At 41.7% G+C, this 12,137-nt stretch overlaps 1 protein-coding gene across 1 annotated transcript in view; it reads right to left on the bottom strand.

The window, feature by feature from the left end:
* KDM4B (lysine demethylase 4B) overlaps positions 1 to 10,362 on the bottom strand; it is a 168,234-nt gene extending 157,872 nt beyond the window's left edge. The window contains exon 1 of the mRNA XM_030540250.1: positions 10,248 to 10,362. The gene's annotated coding sequence lies outside the window, so the exon portion shown is untranslated. The remainder of the gene's footprint in view (positions 1 to 10,247) is intronic.
* Between the last annotated feature and the right edge of the window lie 1,775 nt (positions 10,363 to 12,137).

A 12,137-nucleotide genomic window follows, 5' to 3' on the forward strand; every position in this document is an offset into this window, starting at 1 on the left:
CAATATTATTGGTGAACCTTCACTGCTGCTAATGCAAGGGCAGGGAGAATTAAGAGTGTTCAGTGTATACAAGAACAATGAGGAGTACTTGCAGCACCTTACAGACTAACAACTGTATTTGAGCAAAGCTTTTGTGGGCTAAAACCCGCTTCATGAGATGTATGAAGTGGAAAATACAGTAGACAGGTATATATATATATATATACACACATAGCATATGAAAAGACAGGAGTTGCCTTACCAAGTCAGGGGTCAGTGATAACGAGACAATTCAATTAAAGAGGAAGTGGGCTATTCTCAAGAGTAGAATACCCACACTAAATGTAAACCAAGCCTCAGTTAACACGCTTAAGAAAACTTTTACTGGCATAACAACATTGATTTTAGTTACACTGATGCAAACTAATAATGTACCTGCACTTATATTGGTTTAGGTTAGCTCAATAACTAACTCAGTTTAAGCATGAATTATACCTATTTAATTTCATTGGTCCAAGTCTCTCTCCCCCTCGCCCCCCCCCTTTTTTTTTTTTTAAATATAGACAATCCATTAAAGTTTCTTAAGATTTTCAATTAAAGTTTATGTTACCAATTAAGTGACCATAATCAGGCTTTAAAGTTAGTTGTCCACTGACATAAGCAATTGAAGTTTTCACCTCTTAGTACTATTAAGTATCTGGCTGGCTGCACAAGTTTTTTGTTTTTTTTTGAAGGGTTGTGAGTTTTTTGTTTTGTTTTTTTAACCACACTTTTTATGAAGGCAAAGTTACAATAAAATATTAACTTACTACATCATAGGTTACTTATTCAGGATCAGGTTAATATTCAAAGAACCTGGCTAAAGATTCTGGGAGCCCTCCTCCTGTGAGTACATTAAAAAGGGTGACCAAATTTCTAAATACGTATTCTCTTTCTGGCCTTTGTCTTGTGTATATACTTGGTGTGAAAATGCAAAACAGTTATTTAGATTAATTTCACTCTATTTAGGTAGTTTTTTTATTTTTTCCTAAAGTTCTAAATTGCATAAAATACAGCAACAGGGAAACTCATGAGGAAGTGGATTTTACCATACCTGAAACTGAGCAGGGAATGAGATACGAGTAAAATAATGCAAAGTTACATTAATAGCTACAATTCCCTCAACAACTTCCTTTTGAATATGGCAAGAACAATGCACAGTTCTTTAAACATTACTTCAACATGAAGTAAAACCACGTAAAGTTGAAATCACAAACAAAGCAGCTGTTTAAAAGCAGAAAGTGCTTTACACATTTTAATCTAACAGTGACAGCAACGTAACTTAGTATTTAGTAAATTATTTTACAGTACTAGCTTATCAATATGAGCAGGACTGCAGAGTTTATTTCAACTAAGTTCATACCCAGATCCCAGAGGAATGAATATCTATTACTCTGCCCTAAAATTACAGGAAATATGTGAAAGCCTAAGGAGGTTTCACAGAATAAAGAGAAGCAGCAGCCCATAAATAGACCAAATCTAGGACCAAGTATAGTCCCAACTGCAGATAACTGCATACTGCAATAGTCCCATTAGCTCATTCCATAGCCAAGACATTGTCTAGACGGCTAGGGAGCATATGGGTGGGGAAAGTTTTTCAAATGAATTAGTTCAGCTGAGACAATTCAACTCGATTGGGGTTAACTGGGGTTGTCAATTGAGTTAAAAAATTGTTGAAATAGGAATCCCACCCAGTTTACCTCAGAATAACCTTGGATAGATCCCACACACATCTTAACAGCCTGACGAAAACTGCAGCTAAGGTGAGCTCACATAACCTTCTAAGCAAATTGGCCTTCACTTCATGAGTAAATGTTCAAACTCTGCAATCATCCGGTTTAGCCCTGTTAATTCTATGCTCCAATCTGGCTTCATTTGTCTCATAACAAGTTGGCTGACTATAACTCAACCATGAGCATCGTAACTGGGACATTTTGACCCACACCAATACCATGGCACCATGTGTTATGCAACATCACTCATCCACTGTGAGGATGCTACAGCCAGAATGTTTGAGAAGATCAGAGCAAACACAAGTATGCCACTAGACACAAACCTCTCTGACCACCCAAGAGTGTGCTTGTCATCGAGGCACCCATTGTGGACCCACTTTCAATGGCCAGATTTCTCTGTGATGCTGACATGGCATGAAGAATGGTCTGCAGCTGACGTCAAAAATCAGTATCTTATAACTGACCTGACCATGCATGTAGCCAGCTTTGATCTGCCACACCACTCTTCTGAAACAATTTCAAACAAGCCAGGATCAACATGCAGCCAGCCATTACCCATGAGACCAATGAAAGGATCCCACATGTGACTGTGACCAACAACAGACAATGTCTCACTTCACTGCAACTACATTCAGACCAGATTCGGTGGTGATCTCAGGGCTCTGCACATCGGTTTGGCAAGCCTCACATCCGACAAGAAGAACTGAGTTAAAACTAGTTCAACTAAGCTAATTCAACTGAAAGAAGCACCTTTCCTCCTAATGCAGAGGACACCCAAGAGTTAGGATTCAGAACATCAATATATACAAAGTTAACTGCCTTCGTGCAAGGCATGGTATTCATTTGCATACACCCACTTATAGAGAATAAAGCAGTTTGCAGGTCTAAGAACTGCCTTCTGGCTGACAGAAATTGCACAGGGATAAACACAAAGCAGTGTTCACAACTCAAAGTAGCGCCAAAATCACAAAGACAATTTGCTTCAAAATTTTCAAATTTTGGCCATTAAAAAATAAAAAAACCCGGAGGTTTGCAAAATGGTACAGCAGCGACCACTCTACTGAGTCACATGAGAGCCGCTTCCAGGTTTATACCCCACCCCTGCCTTCCTATTGGCTGCTTCCCCATCCAACAGGATACAACCCACTGCCAGTTAGAAGCTCTACTTTGCTATAGCTAATGGGGCTCTGTTCTCAACAGTGCACATAACACATGGCTTTTGCTTATTGGGAGAGGTGTATTTGGTCCAGCTGTGAATGTGCCCCAGTAGATGTTAATTTAAAAGGCCACTAGAACAGCAACTGGGGAGCAGCAGGGCTCTAAGTAAAATTGCCCAAATTTTGCCACAAGACAGTAATTTGTAGCCCCAAATGTCAGCTGTTGCTGATTCAATATCGTTTGTTACCAAAAGGCCTTTGAAGAGTAGCCCAAATCGGCAAAACAATCACTAAGGTTAGCAACATTGACAGATTAAATTTTAGGAAGGGGTCACAAAGCCTAAACTAACACTACTGTGCACTGCTATCCTGGGTGCAAGCCTAGTTTCTTCGTAATGCAAGCACTTCAGATAATGAATTTAGCCAGGATACAAATACCACAACATGAAGGAATGTCTACACTAGGAACGCTACCGTGTTCCCTGCCAAGACACTGTAGCGTAGACACTACAGCAACAGAAAGGCTCCTTTCATTATTGTAGTAATTACATTTCTCCGAAAAGCAGTTATCCTACATCAGAAATAGACAAGCTGCGATACGCAAGCTGATTTTCAGTGGCATTCAAACTGTCCGGGTTCTGGCCACTGGTCCAGGGGACTTTGCATTTTAATTTAATTTTAAATGAAGCTTCTTAAACATTCCAAAAACCTTATTTACTTTACATACAATAGCTTAGTTATACATTATAGACATAGGAGACCTTCTAAAAACCTTAAAATGTATTCCTGTCATGTGAAGTCTTAAATCAAGAGTGAATAAATGAAGACTCGGCATAGCACTTCTGAAAGGTTGGCAACCCCACTCCTAGATGCTTGGAAGAACTTTTACGTTGACCGAGCAGTGTCTACACTGAGGTTTAAGTCATCTTAATTACACTGCATATAAAAAGTGATTTTTTTCACAGCCCCAAGCAACATAGTTAAGCTGACCTATCTTTGTAGTGTCGATAAGCCCTCAGGATTCTCCACTTCAAATGCCAAGGCTGTGGCAAGGGGCAGCTTCTTCCCCTCGGCATGGTAACTTGAAAAGTCTAGTACATCTCTTACTTATACTCCTACTTAGAGCAATAATTTTAAGTTCTTTCCACAGCACTTGATTCAGAGTGCTGCAAACTTGATGTTATGAGGTGATCTACAGTCTTTTTGCTGTTTGTATCAGAGCAACTGAAATAATTTTACATTATAACCTAATTACTCCACCACTCAACACAACTCCTATAGCACATGAATAGCTTCATAAAGATTAACTCCCAACAGTCCCCCTTCAGCAACCCTACCATGATTACAATCCTGCAATAACATTTTCAGCAATTTGGATTTTGGTAGTCCATGGGGTTGTAACTTCAGATATTTACTGTTCATCACATGAGATTTTAATAAATGCCTTTACTTTCCTATGAATTCAGGTTTTTATTTGTACTCTCTATACAAGATACTCATAGGCCCTGCCTACAGTGGGTGTGACACACTGACCTAGATTCCAAGCTTTACAGCAGCTGCACTGCCAGAAAATGATCAGCTCAGAAAAAGACAGAGCATGAGTACAAGACAGCAGAGAGAAAGAAGGGACCTAGAAGCAGAGTATATTCTACTTGCCTCTATAAATATACCTTAGTAAAATACTATTCTGGAAGAAACCTTTAAAGCATCAAAAAGCATTTGCATTAGTATGAATTAAGATAGTTTTTTACACATATTAGCTTTGCAGCCAGGAAAAATGTAAAAACAGTTTTCAAATGTACATTATACAAATCTGTTTCCTGAATTTTAAGTGTTTAAAAAGTTATGGTTGTAGGAAGAGTTGCAAATTAAAAACACAAAGTTAAAACAAAATCAGGAACAAAGAAAGCTACTTTCTCAGAAAATAATATTTAAAAAGGTGCCTTGGATACAAAGAAAAAAAGCAAAGACATGAATATGCGCAGCATAAATGTCACACAGAAGGCAGCAAGATAGCATCCCTGTTCCCTTAATTTCTTATAAAGATAAAGTTCTTCAATTCGGCTTTAATAAGCAGCTCTGTTCTCTCGAGTCTACAATTTCAAACCCTAATATATGCATTACTGATCCAAGAAAATGCTGGTTGTTAGGCCAACAATGAACTATTGCCCTATTTGTTCAATATCACAACATTTATTCAAATATCGTAGGAAGACATAAGACCTACTGAGCTCTCTTCTAGTGCTCTACATTATATTACAGATTCTTAGCAGCATTAGTTCTCAAACATTTCAAGGCAGGCTCTTGATGAACTCTGTGAACTGCTAACAAGATTACCTTGTATTTCACTGAACTGCAGCTTCAAATACAATGACTCCAAAATCAAGTTTAAAAATAAAATCTGTGAACCAGCTCTGTCTCTTTGGGGATAGGGAAAATGAATATACTAGCCACTCAAAGTAATTGGTGTGAAAGTGCAGAGGAAATGTTGCAAACCATCACCATAGCCTAAGCACAGAAAGACCAAAGATCTTATTACACCAAAACAGCACAATAAAGCATAGGTGTGTTTTCTAATGCCTTCAGCCGTTCAACAAGTACATAATTATGGAATTGCACAACTTATATGGTTTAAAAATCGTATTTCATTTTATAAGTATAAATTTAAATATATTTATCCTACCACCATATCCTATTTGTTAACTAATCTTATGGATATATTAATCAATTGAGCAAACAGGAGGTAATATTTGGTCCAAGACTAAGAAAAAACTCTAGTAGCAAACAGAATTAGCTCAGTAGAACAAATCCAAGATGGGAAAATGCCATCCCCCTCAACAATGGTTTACTATAGACCAGGGGGTCTCAACCAGGGGTATGTGTACCCCGCAGAGGTCTTCCAGGCGGTACATCCACTCATCTAGAGATATTTGCCTAGTTTTACAATAGGCTACATAAAAAACCAAAAGTGAAGTCAGTACAAACTAAAATTTCATACAATGAAATGTTTATACAGCTCTATATATACACAATATACACTGAAATGTAAATACCATATTTATATTCCAATTGATTTATTTTATAATTATATGGCAAAAGAGAAAATAAGCAAATTTTCAGTAATAGTGTGCAGTGACACTTTCATATTTTTATGTCTGATTTTGTATATAAGTAGTGAGGTGAAACTTGGGCTATGCAAGACAAACCAGGCTCATGAAAGGGGTACAGTAGTCTGGAAAGGTTGAGAGCCACTGCCATAGACATTATATCCAAGTACATTGCTACTGGGGGAGAGTGTGTAACCTTCTTTATAGCATCTTCAAAGTAATTACTACAGCTAATCCCTTTGCTCTGAAACCCTGTGAAGTCAGCCCAAGAGCAGTGTAAACTTTTGTTTCCTCCAACAAACTTAAAACACACTATTTATAGAATTTAAAGCCAGAAGGGATCATCAGATCAGCTAGTCTGGCCTCCTGTATATGTTACCAGTGACAGAAAATATTTGCCAAGAAAATTAACTAGTGATTGAGGATTTTGTACTTAGCCCATGATAAAGATAAATTACTTTGTATTTTAAAACTGGCTTTAACATCTGAGAGATTCAGATTTTATATGCAATAATTTTTAAATCAGTATTTAGTACATAATGCAGCACATGGATTATAAACCTATTATTCAAACACACCATCCTGCATTGCCACAGCAAACCATAATGGCTTCTAACTGTATTAAATGAATCTCTCACTCTTAGACTGCCAATTCAATTTGGAACATAGGTGACAGCTAATGGACATTATATTGTATATATTGCTGCCCATAGATGCAAGCAGGTAACAAATGGAGATACATTGGTCAGCCAACACAATGCACTTTCTATATTTCAACCCAAATATTGAAAAGTCAGGAGAGAAGGGGGTGGAAAACTCATTCCTTGTCTCCTAGATTTTTCTGTGTTCCCAGCGTTTCAATTTAATTTAAAAATATTCAAACGTTTCTAGCCCTTATGGTTGCAAAGACACTTCACAATGTGTTAAACTGATGCATGATTGTCTCAGCCTGCAAGAAGACAGACTGAAACAACATCATCAAGTGTGAACTTCCCTATTCATCTTAATGAGGTGTAAACTTTGTAGCCTAATTATGGCCACTTAAATGCCAAGACATTGTTTACCATATCACAGTTGATTATCCTACCAGAAAACTATTAGCTATATAACTGCTGATAAATTTCCCAGAAATCTCACAGCCAAAGCGCTTACCCACTATGGCTGGCTATACAAGTTTTTCCCAATCATTAAAATTCCTCTGAAAGGTAATTCCACAAGAACAGTTTAAGTTTTGAATATGGAAGATACCTGAATTTCTTTCTGATCATTCAAGGTGCCTGCTATGATCTGTAAATGAGTAAGAAACGCACACTTCTACCCTATCTGTTAAGGCAGTGGTTCTCAATCACTAGTATGCATAACCCTGGGGGGTACACAGAGGTCTTCAAAGGGGTACATCAACTCATCTAGATATTTGCCTAGTTTTACAACAGGCTACGTAAAAAGCACTAGCGAAATCAGTACAAACTAAACCTTCATACAGACAATGACTTGTTTATACTGCTCTATATACTATACACCAAAATGTAAATAAAATATTTATATTTCACTTGATTTATTTTATAATTATATGGTAAAAATGATAAAAGCAATTTTTCAGTAATAGTGTAATACTTTTGTATTATTGTCCAATTTTGTAAGCAAATAGTTTAAGTGATGTGGAACTTGGGGGTACACAAGACAAATCAAACTCCTAAAAGAGGTACAGTAATCTGGAAAGTTTGAGAACTACTGTGGTAAGGGATGAGACCCCAGTGTGGGCTGCAGGCTATAATATGTTTCAATTACATCTGATCCAACAGCAGTTCAGTTCAAAACAAAACGAGAGAATTGTATAACTGGAAGGGACTTTGATGGGTCACTTAGTCCAGCATCCTCCATGCAGATGCAGGACCAAGTATATCTACAGGTTAGACAAACACCTGTCAGAGATGGTTTAGGACCTAAACCATCCCTGACAGGTGTTTTGTCTAACCAGTTTTTAAAAACCTCTAATGACAGGGATTCCACAACCTCTCTTAGAAGCCTATTCCAATACTTAACTATCCTTAAAAGTATGAACATTTTTCCTAATATCTAGCCTAAATATCCCTTGCTGCAAATTAAGCAACTTACTTCTTACCCTACCTTCAGTGGACCCGATCAATCAATCACCATCATTTTTATAATAGCCCTTAACCTATTAGATCCACCCCCCTCAGTCTTCTTTTCTCAAGACTTAACATGTCCAGGTTTGTTTTTAAATCTTTCCTCATATGTCAGGTTTTCTAAACATTTTACTCATTTTTGTTGCTCTTCTCTGGACTTTCTCCAATTTGGACATATCTTCTGTAAAGCAAGGTGTCCCAAACCAGACAATATCTAGCTAAGCCCTCATCAGTGCTGAGTACAGCAGGACAACTACCTCCTGCAGCTTACATATGACATTCCAATTAAGATACACAGTGGCAGGACACAAACTTTTAAAACAGGTAACTGGGAACATAAAGCTACAAAAAGTAGAAGGGAATCTCAGAAGCTAAAGCAGAACCTCTAACGTTTAACACTTAAAAAAACAGGCTGAATTTCAAATTGTCAGAGCTTCTTTAATGAGGTTTTGATCCTCATTTTGAGAAATGGGTTGCTAACTGAATTTTATGACGTCTGGATTTTACACTGAGGTAATATCCATATGTATAACATATTTGTTCATTACAAGAGATATAAAATGCCAGAGGAAAAACACAAAGTGTTAAAATTGGGCAAAAAATGGTTAAAACTAAAAGCATATCTATAATCCAGTTTACTTTTCACAGTTTATGTTGTGCTTCCATCTCCATGTAACACTTTCATCTTGAAGAATGCAAGGTGTCCAGTTTAGGGGCTACCAAACTTTTTGGCAGGCTAGATCACAGTTTAACTAACAGACTGTCCACAAGACACTCATACTCAAGCATAGAGATAGCCCACCTCCCCTCCTATTGGTAATCACATACTACCACTGAGACAGAAAAGTATATTTCCAGTTATTTTTAAAACACAATTTATCAGTTAGAAACAAGAGGAGGACAGCACGATATGACCAGACAACTAGTCCTCTGCAGACCACTCCCAGCTCAGGATCAGTTTGGAAACTACCCAGCTAATCATTTTCACTTTCTCACTCAGCAGCACAGAGCTGCAATGTTTGCAGCACAAACATTGCAGGGCAAAATTTTCTAAATATAAACAAGGAAATTTCCATTAACACTGGGATTATATTAGAAACTAAAAATCTAAATATTGCTCCAAGACGGTGCCAATTCCAGTATAATAGTATTATCCACATTTCCACTAAGTAAGAGCTTTTGGTGAACTAGTGAGATATTAAAAGTACACCACAGATCTGTCTGCAGCTACCAAAAGCAAAACAACTCCCCCCTCCAAAAAAAGACACACTAACATGAACATCTCATTTCACAGAGGAAAATCCTGCTGTAAACCAGCTCATTTACTATTCGCTGCATCAATAAATCCTCCATCATGTAACAACTGTTCACAAGCCCACTGACACACACACACACACACACACACACCCCCAAAGACCCGGGGCTTGCACAGGCCCACTGAGAGAAATTTGGGGCCTTGGCACATCATGTTCACCCACATGCCTACAAGACATTAACAGACATATGGGGGGGAGGCTCCCTGGGGGCAGAGCCCTCGCAACTGTCTCCCCCCACTCCCAAGCTTGCCAATCCCTCCCCCAACAGCCCCCGCCCTGTTCTCCCATTCTTACCCCCCCCACACACTCCACCCGGGGCAGATCTGGGGACTCTCAGTCAGCTCGCTCGGGGTCTGGACGCGCCTCCCCAGGCCCAGCGGAAGAGCGGGCGGTGGGAAGGGGGCGCTGGGAGCAGCCGGCTCAGCTAACGGTACTAAAACAACAGCAGCGAGGCACCCCCGAGACAAAGCGGGGAGGGGACGGGGGCTGAGGGAGCAGGCGCTTCCCCGCTGCCCTCATGAGCGGACTCCCCCACCCCGGGGGCGGGTAGCGCCTGAGGGGCCCCAGCCCCGAAGGGCGCAGGCTGGAGGCCCCGGCCGCACCGGGGGCGGCGGAAGGGACGGGTGCCGGGCAGGGAGGGAAGGGGGGTCCGGGGGAGCGGGGCCGGGCCGGGTCCCGTCCCGTGAGGTGGAGGGAAGCTTTGGCGGTGGAGCCCGAGCCCCAGGCCCGGCCGCTGAGGTGAATCCCCGTCCCCCGGGCGGGGCCCTACCTGAGCCTGCGGCCGGTCTCCCGTCCCCGCACCGCCTCCTCGGCGGCCACCCCGCAACTCCCAGGCAGCACAGCGCGGCGCGGCCCGGGGGCGGGGGAGTACAGCGGAAAGGGGGCCGAGGGTGGATATTGGCAATATCCCACCGCCAGCACCTGCCGCCCGCCCCCTTCCCTCCCTCATTGGCCCCGGCCGCCCCTACCTCCGCGCCCAGTGGTGGACTCGCTCGTGACTGACAGCGGCGCCCACTACTCCCTGGCCTCTCTGCCGAACAACAAGCCAACAGCGCTTCCTCAGTGGTAGAGGCCGTTCCCATACGGCCCGCCCACCCCTCAGGCCAATCAGGCAGGCCCATTGCCTGCGCTCACGCCACTCAGTGTTCTTCTGCCAACCCGCTGGCAGAACGAGACGGTCCCGCCCCTGCGACGTTGCTATTGGGTGAGATAAGGTGAAACGCACGGGGAGGGGCTGGCTGAGGTGCCAGTCAGCCCGCCCCCGTCCCTGCTGTCAGGCTCAGTTGCGGGGAAGTGAGTACGTGAGGAGCGGCACAGCTCCAAGCAGGGGGGTTGCAGGGCTCTGTGCACCAATAGGGCAGGGGCCCAAGGTCTGTTCCCCAGGGAGAGGAGGGACTGAGACAGGGCTGCACCTTCCTTCTCCTCTCGCCCTACCCCAAACCCGTCCTGCAAGATAGGAACGTGCTGGTCTCTAAGGGCCCGTCCTGAACGACATTAAACAGCGGGCAAAGGGTACGGCAGAGACCCAGGCTGCACCCTGTGCACACACATCTGCATGCAATTCTGCTGCAGCGCTACGTACAGTGCCCTTGTAAAGCAGCCACCACGCCTCTACCTGCACCTCATTCTATACCAACCCGGCCTACACTAAAAATGCTGTTGAGAAGTAAGTGCAGGTCCCAACTGCAAGTTTCCACAAGCATTACAAATACTTCCTTCTTGCAGCTGTGCTTTTCTGCTACATTAGTGTGGCAAGAAAAAGAACGTAACTTTTAATTAAGATTTTAAAAAGCTACACTGCACATTTAAGATTTTAAAGAGATCTTTCCCAATCCCCTCTATTTGTATTTAAGGGAAGAATACACAGTAGTGCTTAACTATTATTTCTGGCAAGGGTTGAAGAACTCACTCCAGACACCTGTCCTTCCTGCCCTAGTATCCTTTGCATCCAAGTTCTGTCTAGTCTACAAGAAGAACAATTTTGACATCTAAATTGCAGCAACACCTGGAGTAGGAATAGCAGCATATAGTCCACTGCCCCTCAGGAATTTTTAACATTTATAATGCAATTCAAAAAGTTTTGTGAAAACCCAATTTCTTTTCTATCATACAACACTGATACAAATGCCCCACAGCCGGCTCCTCTTCCCCCTCCCCACAACGGATAAACCAGGTAACTGGCTAGGTACTGCATACTATAAGTATGCTTTTAAACACTTCCCTTACCTGCACAGACTTACAGTAGCATCAGTAATGGTCTCGGACTGATCAAAAGCCAGCACCTTTCCACCTGGTAATAGCATTTTCCCCTTGGCCTTGCAGATATTATGCAATACACAGCATGCAGTAACAGGAATATCTTTTTTTGCTGAGACCAAGCATGGTCATGAGACACATGCACCTGCTCTTCAATTTTCCAAAACACACTCCACACCCATCTTGCACCTGCTCAGACAATACTTAAATCTTTCTTCTGTCCAGATACCCACTGAATGACTTCATAAGCCAGGAAGAGGTTCAGTACCAGAGAATCACAGTCGGTATTGCAATCTCACTATGGCATCAGTAGGCTGCTCTGGGGAAAGTGTCCCTGCTTTCAGCTTGTCCTATAAAGGCCTATATTCCTACAGAAAAGAGCAGCCTTCTCTGACCAGACAGC

Source organism: Gopherus evgoodei, chromosome 22 (genome assembly GCF_007399415.2).
Source record: "Gopherus evgoodei ecotype Sinaloan lineage chromosome 22, rGopEvg1_v1.p, whole genome shotgun sequence".
NCBI lineage: Eukaryota > Metazoa > Chordata > Testudines > Testudinidae > Gopherus > Gopherus evgoodei.